Here is a 15,414-nt window from a genome sequence, read left to right as displayed (position 1 = left end):
GAATTTTCAATATTTAATTGAATACCCCTCAACCCGGTGCTAGGGGGCGTGAGGGATGTTGCACGTTTTCATTATCCCTCATGTACAGACTCAATCAAACCAAGTCTGCAATTTTCATGTAATTTTGCTGTTTTTGTTGCTTCCGGGGGATCACTTTTTTCCAGATATTAATATAAAAAACTGTGAAATAACAGGTTGTGTTTCATCATACATCAATAATGACAAACATGTTCGTATGTCTTAATTTAGCCAACAAAAGAATAAGACTGATAACAAATTTAATTGAAATTAGTTGTTTAGCTCTTTACAAATATCAAGAGAACATTTTAAATGAAATTCAGAACCATGAAATTATTTCTGATATAACATTAAGATATGAATCTCGTTTCAAACATAACTTATAAGATATAAGCCAAGTATAATTTGATAAGCATGACTTTTGAATTGTATTGATTTAGACGTTTGTTTGATGAAAACAGAAGAAACAGTAAAACAATCTACACAAAAGTGAATAAATAAAAAATAACAATCCACATAAAAGGCGGTCATCTTCTAAAGTAACGTACATGTATGTACATTTGAAAAAGGAACTTCATCTGATTACACATTAGACCCAACAGTAAAAACAAGTACATTTGAAAAGAGAACTTTATTTGATTTGGCCGACACATTTAAGCAAAGACAAAATGTAAATTCAAATACTACAAATTAGCTGCAGGTCGAATGCCGCAAACTTGATTAAAATACTATTTTCATTATCAGTAATGTACGTGAGTGGTGCCTGATATCATGGATATTGAACACACTTATTTTGTATTAAATATATACTTCATTAAACATTTGACATATTGCATACTCTAACTATATAGATTAAAAAATTGTTTAATAACCCCAGATTAATATCTTATCGTTTTCCTGATTCACGACAGTAGACTATTTACTCGATATTTTTATCACTGGAGCCATGAAATATAATGCACAATTTCGTCCTTAAAGTCGTTTATGTTATAAACCCTGCTATTAATGTCTGAAACGTAAAACCTTTTGTCATGTGAGCCTACCCATTTGGCAATCTGATAATGTCGAAAATGTAGCCGCTTGTCTTATTAATGTCAAACAATCAGACATGTTTGCAGTGAAGATGCATTAGTTGGTGCCTAATCTGAAATAAACCTTTATGAAATATTCCCATTTAAAAAAGTAATATAATTCGACCAGTGGAATAGATTATACACCATTAAACAGAAAACGTTTTCAAACAAATTATCTGAATAAATGTTTATGAATTATACTGAATACAGAAATGCGGAATCCATGAAGTACGCACATAATTGAAAATAATGAAAACGTTGCAGACTCGGTTGTTTGAACCTGTTAATGGATGGTAGTGGTAATTGCAAACTACTGTCCACGGTCGCCCCAGCACCGGCTCCAGCATAATTCAAAGTTTAATTTAAAATATGAATACGATGAAATTTTGAATATATAAACACCCGTTAATGAGCTCATTAAGTCATGTAAAACCTATTCATCTGACGTGATTTACGAAAGTGACATGTTTGAATTATTGTCCATAAATTACCAGAATCTCGCAATTTGAAAATAAATCAGATCAACAGGAAGATAGCTTTGTTGAACCTGTACATTGCCGGCAAAGGCAGGTGCAAGCAACCTTCACCGACTTAAACATAAGGTGGTACTGAGTAAAGCGACTTTTTCAATAATGATTTAAATAGAAAACAAGATAATAGAAAAGATTCATCAATAATTCTGATAACTTCAAATTCAAATATTCAGACATTAGACGGTCTTGATATCTAATCACTAGTGTATAAAATAATTTTCTTAAATATCATGTACATTAATAAGGAACTGTTTCTCTGAATAACAATAAAAGTGCTATTTTCTACTTGACCGAATAAAAAATCTAACAAATTGAGCAATTATTCCAACATTGAATCTCTTATCATCCTAAGATAAAGTCTAGTTATAGCTTCGTTTAACCAAAACAATTTATAGTATTACCATTTTTATCTTTAAATGCCATTATTTGCTTTATCGTCGCTCTTAAAATGATAAAAGTTTAATGTCCTTATAATTGAATGCTTTATCAACGTCTGGTTATGAAAATGTTTGGTTACTGTGCATAACCATATGTTTGGTAAAAAACATGAAATCTATACAATGCAAAATAACGGTATGTACTAACTGTAAACGCGGGGGTGCGATTAGATAATGCGTAACGTTTAAGAGCAAAATATGATTGTTCTTAATTTAAAGCCATATACAAAAAAGATTTGCTGTAAAGAACTAAATGGCATAGAATTTCTGCCGAAAGAAAAACAAGTAATTAAATTGGTGTCAGAAAGATTTCGTTTTCGAAATCTTAATAACTTAATTATTAAACAACATCTGTGACAATTTTGGATAGTTTAAAATATATGCGCGTTTTGTTTGAAGCCAGGGTTTGTGTATGATGGTCTAATCATATCACTGGCAAATCATCTTAATAACCCGATAACAATATCCTTTATTCCTTCTTTAAGTTATCTAATCTGACGTTTATTTGTTTGGTTTAGCTTTGTTTGCCGAGTATTATTCATTCTGTAAATCAGTCCAGATTGATCTAGTAAAATCATCATACAATCAAACGAAACCACGTATTACTTACCGCTTGTTTGAAGGAGACAAGTCAAAAAATCTTCAGCATACACTTGTGTCAATTTCGTGAAAGAAAACCAACAACCACACTTTTACTGTCTGAAAATACACGATATCATATTTGCTCAAATCTAGTGTACTGAGTCAACGATAAAATCATTTTAAAAGTCATCCAGTACAAGTCAATCAAACAAATAGTCCTATTTCGATACATATCTGTTCTACGTTTTCTGATAGTTTGAGCTTTTGACTCAAGTATATTTGTAAGAATAAAAGGTCAATTGAAAACATCAAGAATATGCATCAATTATATGTTAATATTCTCTGATATCTTAGCTTAAATGTTCTATGTTTGAATATAATTGTTTTCTTATACAATAATATACTCATTTGAATAGACATAACAGCATAATATTCACATTAATTCATTTTATCAATGATACTGAACAAAATGCTTCAATGCACTGGCGATAGCGTTCTGCATCTTTCTGTGAATGATAACTGACAAAATGTGCAACTAATCAAACATTTATTTCTTATTTCATTTCTGTGGCTAAAACTAAGAGATGTAAACAAAACATTTTTGACCAATCTACATCGAGTCCATAACGTAAATAAGCGTCTGTGTTGGAAAATTGGAAACTTTTACTTATATTATATTATACAATTATTGACTAGTGAGCGATTGAATATGATGTGATATTCACCGGCAGATGACATATTGACCGAGGCGATAGCCGAGGTCAATATGACTTTCTGCCGGTGAATATCACATCATATTCAATGGCTCACTAGTCAATAATTGTTTTATTATATGAATAGGCTAAGCATTAAAAAAAATCACGAAAAAGTACAACCTTATATACATGTACAAATTTTGCCTCGTTGAAGCGCGGGAAAAAACGCACGTGTTAGGCGTGCAACGACTACGAGAACGCTGCGCATACAAAAGTAATTCAAGTTTATACTCATCGATGCGGTTTAGCCTTTAAGTATAACAGTAAAGTAATGATATTTCAATCGAGAAATATGCCATAAAGAACAAAACGCAACAATTATTTTTTAATTAACACACGTAATTAACAGTCTAAGGTGTATGGTCATTGAATATGAGTCTCAATCTATATTTAGACTTGGAAAATCCAATTCAGCCAGTTAATATGATACTACACCCAGTGAATATGATTTTATAAAAAAGTTATGTTGACTATAGTTTGGACCAATCAGATTGCAGCTATTTTTAGATCATGTAATAATATAAAATAGTAAACTTTATATTCGTCCAGTTAAGTGATATGATTCGTTCAGGTTTATTGCTATCTGTATGAAACAGAACACGAACGATGCAATAAGCAACCTTTTCTCACTTTGGTGCCAATATGTATACGGGCAACAGAGTGAAGAGAATATAAGGCGAACATAAACATCAAAATACAAGGCAAAGCTGATCATATGTTTTAAAAGATATAACATCAAATGTTGCTGAAATGATGATTTATGATGATAATTCAATTTTTTGTTCCTTAAGAACCATACTTAAGTTGTCAATATACGTCTGCACATTAAGCAAATGTTTCAAATAATGGAAAGTTTCTTTTGCTTCTTGTGAACATGTGAAATAAGTAACATATTGTTTTCTAAACTATGTGTGATGATATATGTTTTGTTGTAATAATCAAAAAAGATTATAGAAAAAATTTAAATAAAGTGAAACAAAGGGTTATAATATGGTACTCAATATAGTACAGGACTGTAAACAATACTTTGTATACGCATTTTAAACCATACCTTTTGCCGTGCATTTCTAGACCAAAATCAAAATTTTTATTTCGAATTAGTCATTTTTATTATTTAATGTGAAACTAAGAGTAACATTTATTCGTATGATATAACTGTGCTTCACTTTTACAGTTGTTTTTAATTTTTGAAGTAAAATTTGGCACCAACAATCCATTAACATACTTTATTTGTTTATATTCAGCATATGGATTTCCAAAATAGTTTGGTAAATAAAAAAAGTATATATACATAATAGATCAACAGATGCTGTATGGCGTGTTGTGTTAAAATGTTATTACAACGAGGCTGTTAAGACATGTATACAGGGCGTTAACCTTTATAATTATTAAACAAAACATTTCAACCAAGCTGTTGTTTATAATTTCAGAACGATGTCAGACAAATAGTAATTTTGATTAGAAGGACTATCAAGTACTAAAATCGCAAAATGATAATTATTAAAATATTCAATTAACCCTAGAGGCCTGTTTTTGAACAAGTTTTTACATCTAGAAATATTATAAGCATCCCACTTGCTTACATTTGTTAAATTAAGAAGAAATTGTCTGGCATTGTATTCAAAGTCTGACATCTTAGCATAATAGGTTCTCTGTTCTATGAACATAGTCATTTTCTCATACAATATTTTATTACAAAATTCTATTCATACTTTTTCATCTTATCTATCTGGATGAAAATGCTCCAATAAGCTGGCGACAGCTTGTTGCAAATTTGTTTGCATGATAGCTGATCATTAGTGCATACCATAAAATATATAATTGTTGTTCCTTCCGCGAATATTTCAGATCAAGTCGAGCAAATGACAAGTAGCCGATAGTGAACGAAAAAATCAATCATAATTGAAACAATCAAAAAATAAAATGTACAATAAAAATCAGTCAGCCTTTTATTGTACTCAGCAGTTTTCTTAACTAACAAATACACAGCAAAAAATAACAATGTTGATAAAAGTATATGCCGGTTTAATTTTTCATTTTCGAAAGATTCATACGTGCTTATTTACATAAAAATAACCAGGTTACAGAAGCCATCAGAAATTTCACAAAAACACGACACAGAATCGTCTTTCATTAGGACAGAATGTGCTAATTAAACAAGAAATGAGAACTGATCATTAACAACATACCTAGCGAATGTGATAAACAATATGTAGAAAGCATAAAACATTGTTTAAAAAAGGAAAAGTCATCTATAAGTCATCTATAATTACTTTTCATTTTATTTTGGGATAAATTATGACAGCACGACAACAATTGTGTCTGACACTATATATCAAGCATACAACTTGCTTATTAATTCTGATAAATATACTCTTTGACTGGAAGATTCACAGGGTGAAAAATTATTGTCAATTACGTTGAAAACTCCTAATTTGTCGTGACGTTCTAATGAAATAAGATCGGATTCCTTGTGAGAAAATGCTTTAATTTATCTTTCAGGACTCAATTTTGTTCGGCAATCTATCTGTTTTATTACACTCCTTATCAATTTGGAAAAGGAAGAATCTTTTGACTGCGATATTTACAGATTTCTTTGCATAGAGAGTGTTGAAAGTTGAAAATACCAGAAAACAAAGGTCGGTTTTGTTTCATGTATCAAGCATACATTAATAAAGTGTTCCAATAAAAAAAGATAAATTAAAGCAAAACATGTATTGTAATTTAATATTTTGTACTGCCCCCTTGAACACGCAAATTCCACTCTATAGTAGTTTGTAAAACCCTTTAACACTTACCAAACGAAATACGTCATTTTTAATCGTGTTGAGGACAATGAGCACTTCATTTCCTCTTCAAATCATGCATCATTTAATGTAAAGTGTAGTATAAGAATATAATTATGTATAGTATAAAGATATCTCCGCTGGCATTGTTTTAACAATGACAATTGAAAGTTAAAGCATTATTTGTAACTGTAAGATATGTTCTTTTTTTTTTGCTTTACTATTTGTCTCTTTATAATGAAAAAAGCTGTAAATATATTACAGTTACAGGTCTTGCATGGTTGTCTATATTAACTCGATAAATAAAAAATCAATGTTATGAGAAAAACATCTCCACGACGATAGTTTTATTACAGCGTAATTGATTTGACAAGCTAAAAAGATTTACACAACGTTTCGTCATTGTACTATTTCACTTTATTTTTGAAACAGTGATATAATTGATAGTTATAACAAAAGGGAACACATTAAATAACCTGAATCATTATGTAAAAAGCAGAAACACTCTTCAAAATGTCAACAGAATGTTAAAACAATTATACTCAGGATATTTGTTACTTTCTTAATGCAAAAGGAAAAAAACAATATCTTGAAATTGTTAATTGTGGGCGGTGCTCAAAATTAATGGTCTAACAGAACATATTTATTGTATGCAGCTTGTTGACCGAATTCCATCTCATTATCGTTTAATGTTCAATTTACGATGTGGCAATAATTATGACAATTATACATAAAAAATGAATTCAGGTTCTGCTTTGCAAAATGTCTTTCACAATTCTACTTAAAATTTGGGTAACTTCCAGACTAATAATAAAATGTATTTGAATTGAGTATCATCACAAGTAATTGGCATTTACCTGTTCTCATACGCCCATTAATAAAACAAAAACGACGACCTACCAACGTTACAATGAGTAACCGGACAGTTATGTCACAAAAATTAAGCTTTATCTGAATCAATTAAAGCTGCATTGAATAAGAGTTTTTGATGGACTATTATTATCAACAAAAGTACCACAACTTGAAAAGTAAGTTCCTTTACTGAAATCAGTCTGAATTATCTGTCTTAAAACAAATAGAATGTTTATCAGTGTAAGAACCCCTCATTTGTGCACGTGATTAGGCTTAAAGATCCTGTAACACAATGTTTTCATGGTTTTATTTCATAAATATGATGCTCAAATTAAGATTTATATCGATATTGTAAGTTCCAATAAGCATTATTTATAAAGATATTACCCAATTTAACATTGCATGTAAATAATGGGAGGTAAGAAATTTATTTTCTATAACTTCTAAGTCAAATTTTCCAATAAGAAATGAATGCATGTAATTTATTTATTAAATATAATGTGCACAAATATTTGCAGTACACATTTTACATATTCTTCGATGTTTGAAAATTGTTTTATTTGCATAATCATATATATATATATATAACTTTATACACACAGTAACAATATCAATCACAAGACATACAGGATCTTTAAAGATAAAATTGTGAGGAAATTAACTTAACGGCAATAAACTGTAACCAATTAATGGTTTACATGCACAATTGCGTGAAGATTTGCCAGTTGTGTTGATATATCTTTAATGTTATTACCTTTTTAATATTATTTGGACATCATTGGATTCAAATTTTTTTATTACTTTATTTTTTTCTCTTGTTTTTCTTTATATTATTTTACATACTCTTGCGTTTTTGTGTTATGTCACATCGACAGTGTTTAAGCTTTATAAATAAATGAATTACGGGTAAAGCGGGCACTTGTAATAAAACGACAATATATATGAGTAGCTTTCTTGACAAAAGAACCTTACGAGCATTTGGACATGAATACCCAAAGCCAAAGAACATGCATTCATTTTACGCCAGACTCTGCTGGACTCATTCATACAAATCTTGTATGCTGTTAAACAACATAACTTAATTTTAAATTTTGATTTTTCTAAGTGTAATTTGGCACATGTAAACCATTAACATAGTTTGTCTGCGGCATGGCAATTTCTAACTTACCTTTATGAATAAAAAGTAGTAAAAAATTCTAATAGCAGATACCTTGATGGCGTGTTAACCAAGAGTGTTGTGTTAGTTATAATTATATTATGACGGGGAGATGAAATATACTGGTCGTTGTCCTTTTTGAATATCTCTTTCTATAACGGTTACCAATAAATCTCAGCCAAATTTGCTGAGAAAACTTATATGGATTTGGATATCAAGTACAAAATTAAGAATAGTTATTATCTTATTTAACTAATCCAACAAGCGTTATATGAAACTTTTTGTCATTCCCCAGTATCACAAGCTTCACTTGTTTACATTTGTAGAATCAAAATAATGTCGAGTGAAGATTTTTAAACTTTTCTCTGATATCTTAAGGCGTTTATTATTTGAATACAAGCATTTTAGTATTAAACGATACGTAAGATATATTATGTAACACCATTATACTCACATCAGTTAAAATTCATATTTGCATAAATTTTATAAAATATGAATAAAATTGCCAAAATACTTGCGACAGGTTGCTAAATGCTACTTTAAAGTGACGTGAATAGCTTCATAATTGGTCTACAACGGGCACCTTTTTCTATATCCGTGGCCGGGTGTGATTAACGCGTTGGACTTGTAACCTTATAATAGCCACCCGCCACCCCGTTAGGGGCAAGTCACTGTTTCCTTGAGCAAGAAACTTTACACTCATTGCTCAGTACTGGTTGGTTCAAAGAACTGGTTTGAAAGTGTGTCTATAAGCTTAAAGCTTCCTACACTATCGAACTTTAATAAATTCTATACTATTTCTTTACACCAAGTATTTGAAATTTTGGGAAACAATTACAACAGAAATGTTCCATTTGGATTGACGTATAAATAATTTCGTGGAATAAATATGTTGATAGATTTAAGCAAGTATGAACACTTTAATGAAAAAAATAATGTAAGATTAATTTACTATCTGCCATAAGTAGATGTACTTTATCTTATTAAGTATCTCACAATTACCAACTATATATATGCCATTAGTGGTTAGTTGTCCCTTTCACTTTTATATTAAAAACTTGTGTGAAGGAATATGGTTTTGCTGTATTAAAAATTATATATAAATTGAAATTAAAAACCAATGAATCAAAGACTATCTTACTAAGCATACTTTAATAAAACTAGTTTGGCATACATGTACTTTGATGATTGCATTAACATGTTATGACCGCTTCAACTGTTACCTTCATCATACAACAATTACAATTTGCAATGGTCATTACGATTCAGATATCTTTCATTATACACGCATTATTTTTTTTCATTTTCTTTCCTTATTTAATGAACAATTTCAAGTTTAATACGTTGAATGATATAACCAAATATTTCGCTGCATAAATAGGCACCTGAAGGAAAGTGAAATAATAGATATAATTGTATTGTAAATATATCATATTATAACATTATATTTACACCATTATACATAAAAGATACGATTTCTTGCCCTTACTTGTCAAATTGCTTTAGACTCCAGACAGCAATATTCTAATATTACAGTTTAACTAATTTGAGAAAAAGGAATGATACACTTTTCATCAGGAAGATTCACGCGTTGAAAAAGTACTTGTCAATTACGAAGAAATGTTGTCGGGACTTTCGACGGAAATAAGACTGAAATTCTTGTGAGAAAATGCTATAATTTATCTTTCAGGACTCATTTTTGTTTACCAAACTATCTGTTTGATTACATTGCTTAATAATTTTGAAAAAGAAAGAACTTTAGACAGCAATTTTAAGTGATAATGATTGAAATTTATACGGAAAATAGTATGTCTCTTCGGTAACTTAAGAACATTTTCCTTGTAACAGATAATTAATACAGTTGAATTCATTTTTCTTTTCACAAAACAGTATTTCAAACAATGTATAGTTGCTCTTCTTGCGTTGATAAATCACTTTTTATTGCATTTTTCTTCATGCTAAATTGTATTGAGTATGATACACGTTCTTTTTTTTCTCTTCAAATAGATGATACAGCTTCATAATATTTTATACAGTGCAGCAATGTGTATTATGTGTCCTTTATTCGGTTCAGATTGTCCGCCATTTTAAAAGTAAACCAAAGCCGATTAACGTTATTTGTCTTTTAATTTCACGGATATATACTGATAGTAATCATATTTCACGTTTCCAAGAGAAGGGAAACTTAATATAGGAGAGATGTGAACAATTATTAACTGCTATCAGATGTTCTTAGATTCCAGAAACGACCACGACAAGCGCCGACATATTTGTAGGGCTGTCTGTAGGTTCCGAATGCTTGATTATTGAAGTTCTAGGATATAATTAAGCTCATAAGGCGCCAAAACAGGAAATATGATTTAGACTAACCTTGGATGTTACAAACTTACAGTTACACAAGGCTTCAAAAACCACCTTAACACCCGGACCTAAGAAATGCATTGGCTCCAAAAATTCAAAGTTGCCTCTTACGATGACGCAAGGATAAACGGTGGCTACAATTCTGATGTCATAACCTTTTCGAGAATCCCCTCAGCCACAAGGGGTATTTTTGCTCGTGATATATGTAATGTTACCAGCGGTTTTGCATGTTGTAGGAGTTTTAATTATTCCCTGTTATGAATATCCAACGCAAACAATGCGTATTCAAATTTTAGAAACAAGTCAATGATTAAAGAAAAAATTCTGCTGTGATCCAAAGACCAAAAAATAAAAATTCTAATTGTTTACATTGATCAGCTTGGGCCCTTAAACAAGAAAGATGCGGAAAGATAATTAATACACAGAATTGAAACTGAAAATCGTATTATTCTATAGATAATCTAATCCGATGCAACGTTTGTTTTTAAAAGAAATTTTAAGTCATTTTTTATAATTTGAATAATGATTCTTGGAAAAAAAGGAGTTAAATTTTGCATATGAGTTATTGGTCCATAATATCATTATTCAACGGAACTTTTATCTCGAAAATTTATTAGTCCCGTCATGTAAAAATAACAAACTCGGTGGAGTCAGTAATTTTTGACGTTTTTTATTCCAAATTTCATCTTTTTACAGCATATATGCTACAAATAGGCTTGAGAATATCTAAATTTACGGAATTTCTGTTGATGTATACAAATGTTGCATATACTATTGACATAATTACATACTTACACATTAAATGACGCATGTGACCTAAACAAAAATGCTTGGAACGGAATGCTACTTATATCAGTTGGCAAAAACCTCTTTATCGTAGGTGTTGCGCCCTATCAAATTTGCAGTGAATGTTTTTACCAACTTTTATTAGAAAAAAGCAACCCCAAGTATCAAGGTATGGAAAATCAACCATTGTGGCATATCTCAATAATCTCTTTATCGAGGGTGCTGCGCTACATTAATACTGCGATGCAACTCAAAATTATCCGTTAATTCCATGCATCGGAATAGAAAACTTTGATTGTAAAAACAGATACTAAACGCAAAATAAAAGTATACGATATTATTTTAGAGAAAGCTCTTTAAATTTAAGATACTAATAAACATTGCCAATCTAAGAACTTAAGTTTTGCTTTGCTTAGTTATAAAACGTATCGCATTGCTGGCTATATGTATCTTACATCCTTTTTTCTTATATCAAATTACGAGTGGAGAGACAACTTGAATAAATCCAATTTATTAGGGACGGTGCTTTTAAAATTATCAAATTTATGCGGCTTGGTGTCCGAGATTTTGTAAAGTGTTTAATTTATGATGTGGCAGAGAATTTTGTTGTTATTAATGAACATATAAAATGCAATATGCAAGTTTCTGTAACAGGTTGACTTTCACAATTTAACGTATAATTAGGAAAATACCAGATTTAAATCGTGTTATATAATTTCTATTGAATATAAAGTATTTGTACTACTTATTAACATTGATCGGTTCCCATATGTTTACTTATAAAAACAAGCTACATTAACCAACTTTACAGAAGTAAACCGAACATTTGTGTTATGTAATTATCCGAATTTTATCGGAATTTAATAAATGATCGATAACGTAATGCCACTATTTGAAGAGCAAAAACGCCTTCTAGAAAACAATCAGAAATATCTTTATTCCTAACCAAACAAAATGTTTATCAGTATCAAATCCCTCATTTGGACATAAGATTAGGCTTAATGTCCTCCTTCATAGCACTTAAAGATAATATTGTGAGAAAATGGCAATAAACTTAAACCAATTAATGTTTTACACCCTCAATTAAGTGATGATTTGGCACTTACTGTGATGAAGATTTTATGTCATTACATTCAGGGAATTATCTGCCCGACAGCAAATTTATCTGAGATTTACAACTTTATATTTTCGAGATGTTAATACTGTTTAAGAGAACCATCTCATTGCCTGAGATTAAGATAAATGATCTTATGCATAAGAACAAACATTCATTTCACATTTGGCTTTGTTAGTTTACTTAGTTTCTTTTCTCATTGTTATAAAAAGGTGTTTTTGTATGACACTTAAAAATAAAAACGTTAAATAATTATTCACCGAATTATGACTTAATCTAACAGAAACTTTTAAAATGCTTTCAGTAAAGTCTGGCACGAACAAACTAGTATCTTGATAAATAATAAAATATACAACATGGAGTTACAGATGCCTTTGTGGCCTTTTTTTCAAACGTGTTTTCCTATAATGTTATTAAACGAGACGGTACGGGTTGATGACTTTTCTGGATTTCTCACACTCAACCAAACTCAAATAAAAATTAAAGATTAAAAGCTTTATAACAGTATATAAATTCTTCTTTTTTTCTCTTGAAACAAATTATTTAACTAATTTATATTTACTATAAACAATAGACATTCTTTGTTCTTAACGAAATAAGAATTTCCTATTTGAAGATGTATTCAGCTAAACTGTTTGTCTCCGTTGGCCTCCTTATACCTAAGAATATAGTCTGATGAAAGATTTAATGATCCAATTAAGTTAGACCAATCATTGTTATATTTCCTCATTTTTTGTTATAATGAGGCACTTAAATTAATGCATTTTTATATAATCATCATCATTATTATTGAACGTCAATTACCAATGGTCCATACGATTGAAGAATATCATTGTATCTAATAATTTATGCAAAGGTGACCCCTACCCTACCCCCCCCCCTTAAAAAACAACAAAAAACAAACAGGGGTAAGCTTCATAAAGTTAGTTGCTTCTTATAAAAGAACACAGTTTTTAATTTAAAAGTAGAAAACAACTTTTCGGAGGTTAGGCACAGCGTAATGTTTTGCAGAATTTTTCATATCCCATATGCACTCGAAAATAAATCAGTTTGGAAGTAAAATAAAACTGTGACATAAAATACAGACCGCTAAACTTTCATCTGATTGAGTACTTTATCAGAGCTTTTACAATGTGAAACAACTCAATGTGAACAATTCAGAAAAGCGGAGTATCATGTTATGTGTTTTCTTATCATCTTTTCTCCTATTTATAACGCGTCATTCTATAATAACTGTCTAAACTGTTATTGAATACGGTTATTAATGTATTTTAGGCATAAACCTTTTGTCTTATAAACCAGCCGATTTGCCTATCCGATAATCTCAAAAACTACGAAATAGCTTGACGAATTAATGCCAGAAACTGTCAAATAAACTTAGTAGTAAAAACACAAATAAATATGCCACTGACATATGTGAGATAACGAATCAGTAAATGAAACAATTTATCACTTTAAATGCAATGTAATTTGTCATAAACAAGAGGGCCATGATGGCCCTGGGGTCGCTCACCTGTACATAGGCCCCCAGGGCGGGGCCAGTTTAAACCAAAGGGCTTTTATTTGAACAAACTTGGAAGACATCCATTAGAAGATGTTTTATGATGTTAAGTTTTTACTTTACACAAATAATGAAAAACAATGACTTTTGCCCCCCCCCCCTGCCCCTGGCAGGGCCAATTTTAATCCAAGGGCTTTTATTTGAACAAACTTTGTAGACACCCATTAGAACATGTTTCATGCTAAATATCTTAGCTCTAGCTCTTTGGGTTCTTTAAAAGAAGATTTTTAAGTTTTTAATTACTATATGCAATATAGGGAAAATCAATGACCCCCTAGGGCGGGGCCAATTTTGACCCAAGGGCTTTTATTTGAACAAACTTGGTAAACATTCATGAGAACATGTTTCATGCTAAATATCTTAGCTCTAGCTCTTTGGGTTCTTTAATAGAAGATTTTTAACTTTTTACTCTATGTATTTAGGGAAAATCAATGACCCCTGGGGCGGGGCCAATTTTGACCCCAGGGCTTTTATTTGAACAAATTTGGTAGACACCTATTAGAAGATGTGTCATGCTAAATATCTTAGCTCTAGCTCTTTGGGTTCTTTAAAAGAAGATTTTTAAGTTTTTACTACATGTATATAGGGAAAATCAATGACCCCTGGGGCTGGGCCAATTTTGACCTCAGGGCTTTTATTTGAATAATCTTGGTAGACACTCATTAGAAGATGTTTCATGCTAAATATCTTAGCTCTAGCTCTTTGGGTTCTTTAAAAGAAGATTTTTTTAAGTTTTTACTATATGCATATAGGGAAAATCAATGACCCCCTGGGGCGGGGCCAATTTTGACCCAAGGGCTTTTATTTGAACAAACTTGGTAGACACTGATTAGAAGATGTTTCATGCTTAATATTTTAGTTCTAGCTCTTTGGGTTCTTTAAGAGAATTTTTTTTAAGTTTTTACTATATGCATATAGGGAAAATCAATGACCCCCTGGGGCTGGGCTAATTTTGACCCCAGGGCTTTTATTTGAAAAAACTTGGTAGACATCCATTAGAACATGTTTCATGCCAAATATCTAAGCTCTAGCTCTTTGGGTTTTTTAGAAGAAGATTTTTTTAAGTTTTTACTATATGCATATAGGGAAAATCAATGACCCTGGGGCGGGGCCAATTTTGACCCCAGGGCTTTTATTTGAACAATCTTGATAGACACTTATTAGAAAATGTTTCATGCTTAATATCTTAGGTCTAGCTCTTTGGGTTCTTTAAAAGAAGATTTTTTAAGTTTTAATTATATGCATATAGGGAAAATCAATGACCCCCTGGGGAGGGGCCAATTTTGACCCCAGGGCTTTTATTTGAACAAACTTGGTAGACATTCGTTAGAACATGTTTCATGCTAAATATCTAAGCTCTAGCTCTTTGGGTTTTTTAGAAGAAGATTTTTTAAAGTTTT

General features: G+C 30.7%; 1 protein-coding gene across 1 annotated transcript in view; it reads right to left on the bottom strand.

The window, feature by feature from the left end:
• Nucleotides 1-15,414, bottom strand: part of LOC132744714 (corticotropin-releasing factor receptor 2-like) — a 165,278-nt gene that overhangs the window by 127,642 nt on the left and 22,222 nt on the right. The window contains exon 2 of the mRNA XM_060733488.1: nucleotides 2,672-2,760. The gene's annotated coding sequence lies outside the window, so the exon portion shown is untranslated. The remainder of the gene's footprint in view (nucleotides 1-2,671; nucleotides 2,761-15,414) is intronic.

The sequence above is a fragment of the Ruditapes philippinarum genome, unplaced genomic scaffold (genome assembly GCF_026571515.1).
Source record: "Ruditapes philippinarum isolate M1 unplaced genomic scaffold, ASM2657151v2 ctg1007_1_1_1_1, whole genome shotgun sequence".
In the NCBI taxonomy this organism is placed as follows: domain Eukaryota; kingdom Metazoa; phylum Mollusca; class Bivalvia; order Venerida; family Veneridae; genus Ruditapes; species Ruditapes philippinarum.
This window is presented reverse-complemented; position numbering and strand designations above follow the sequence as displayed.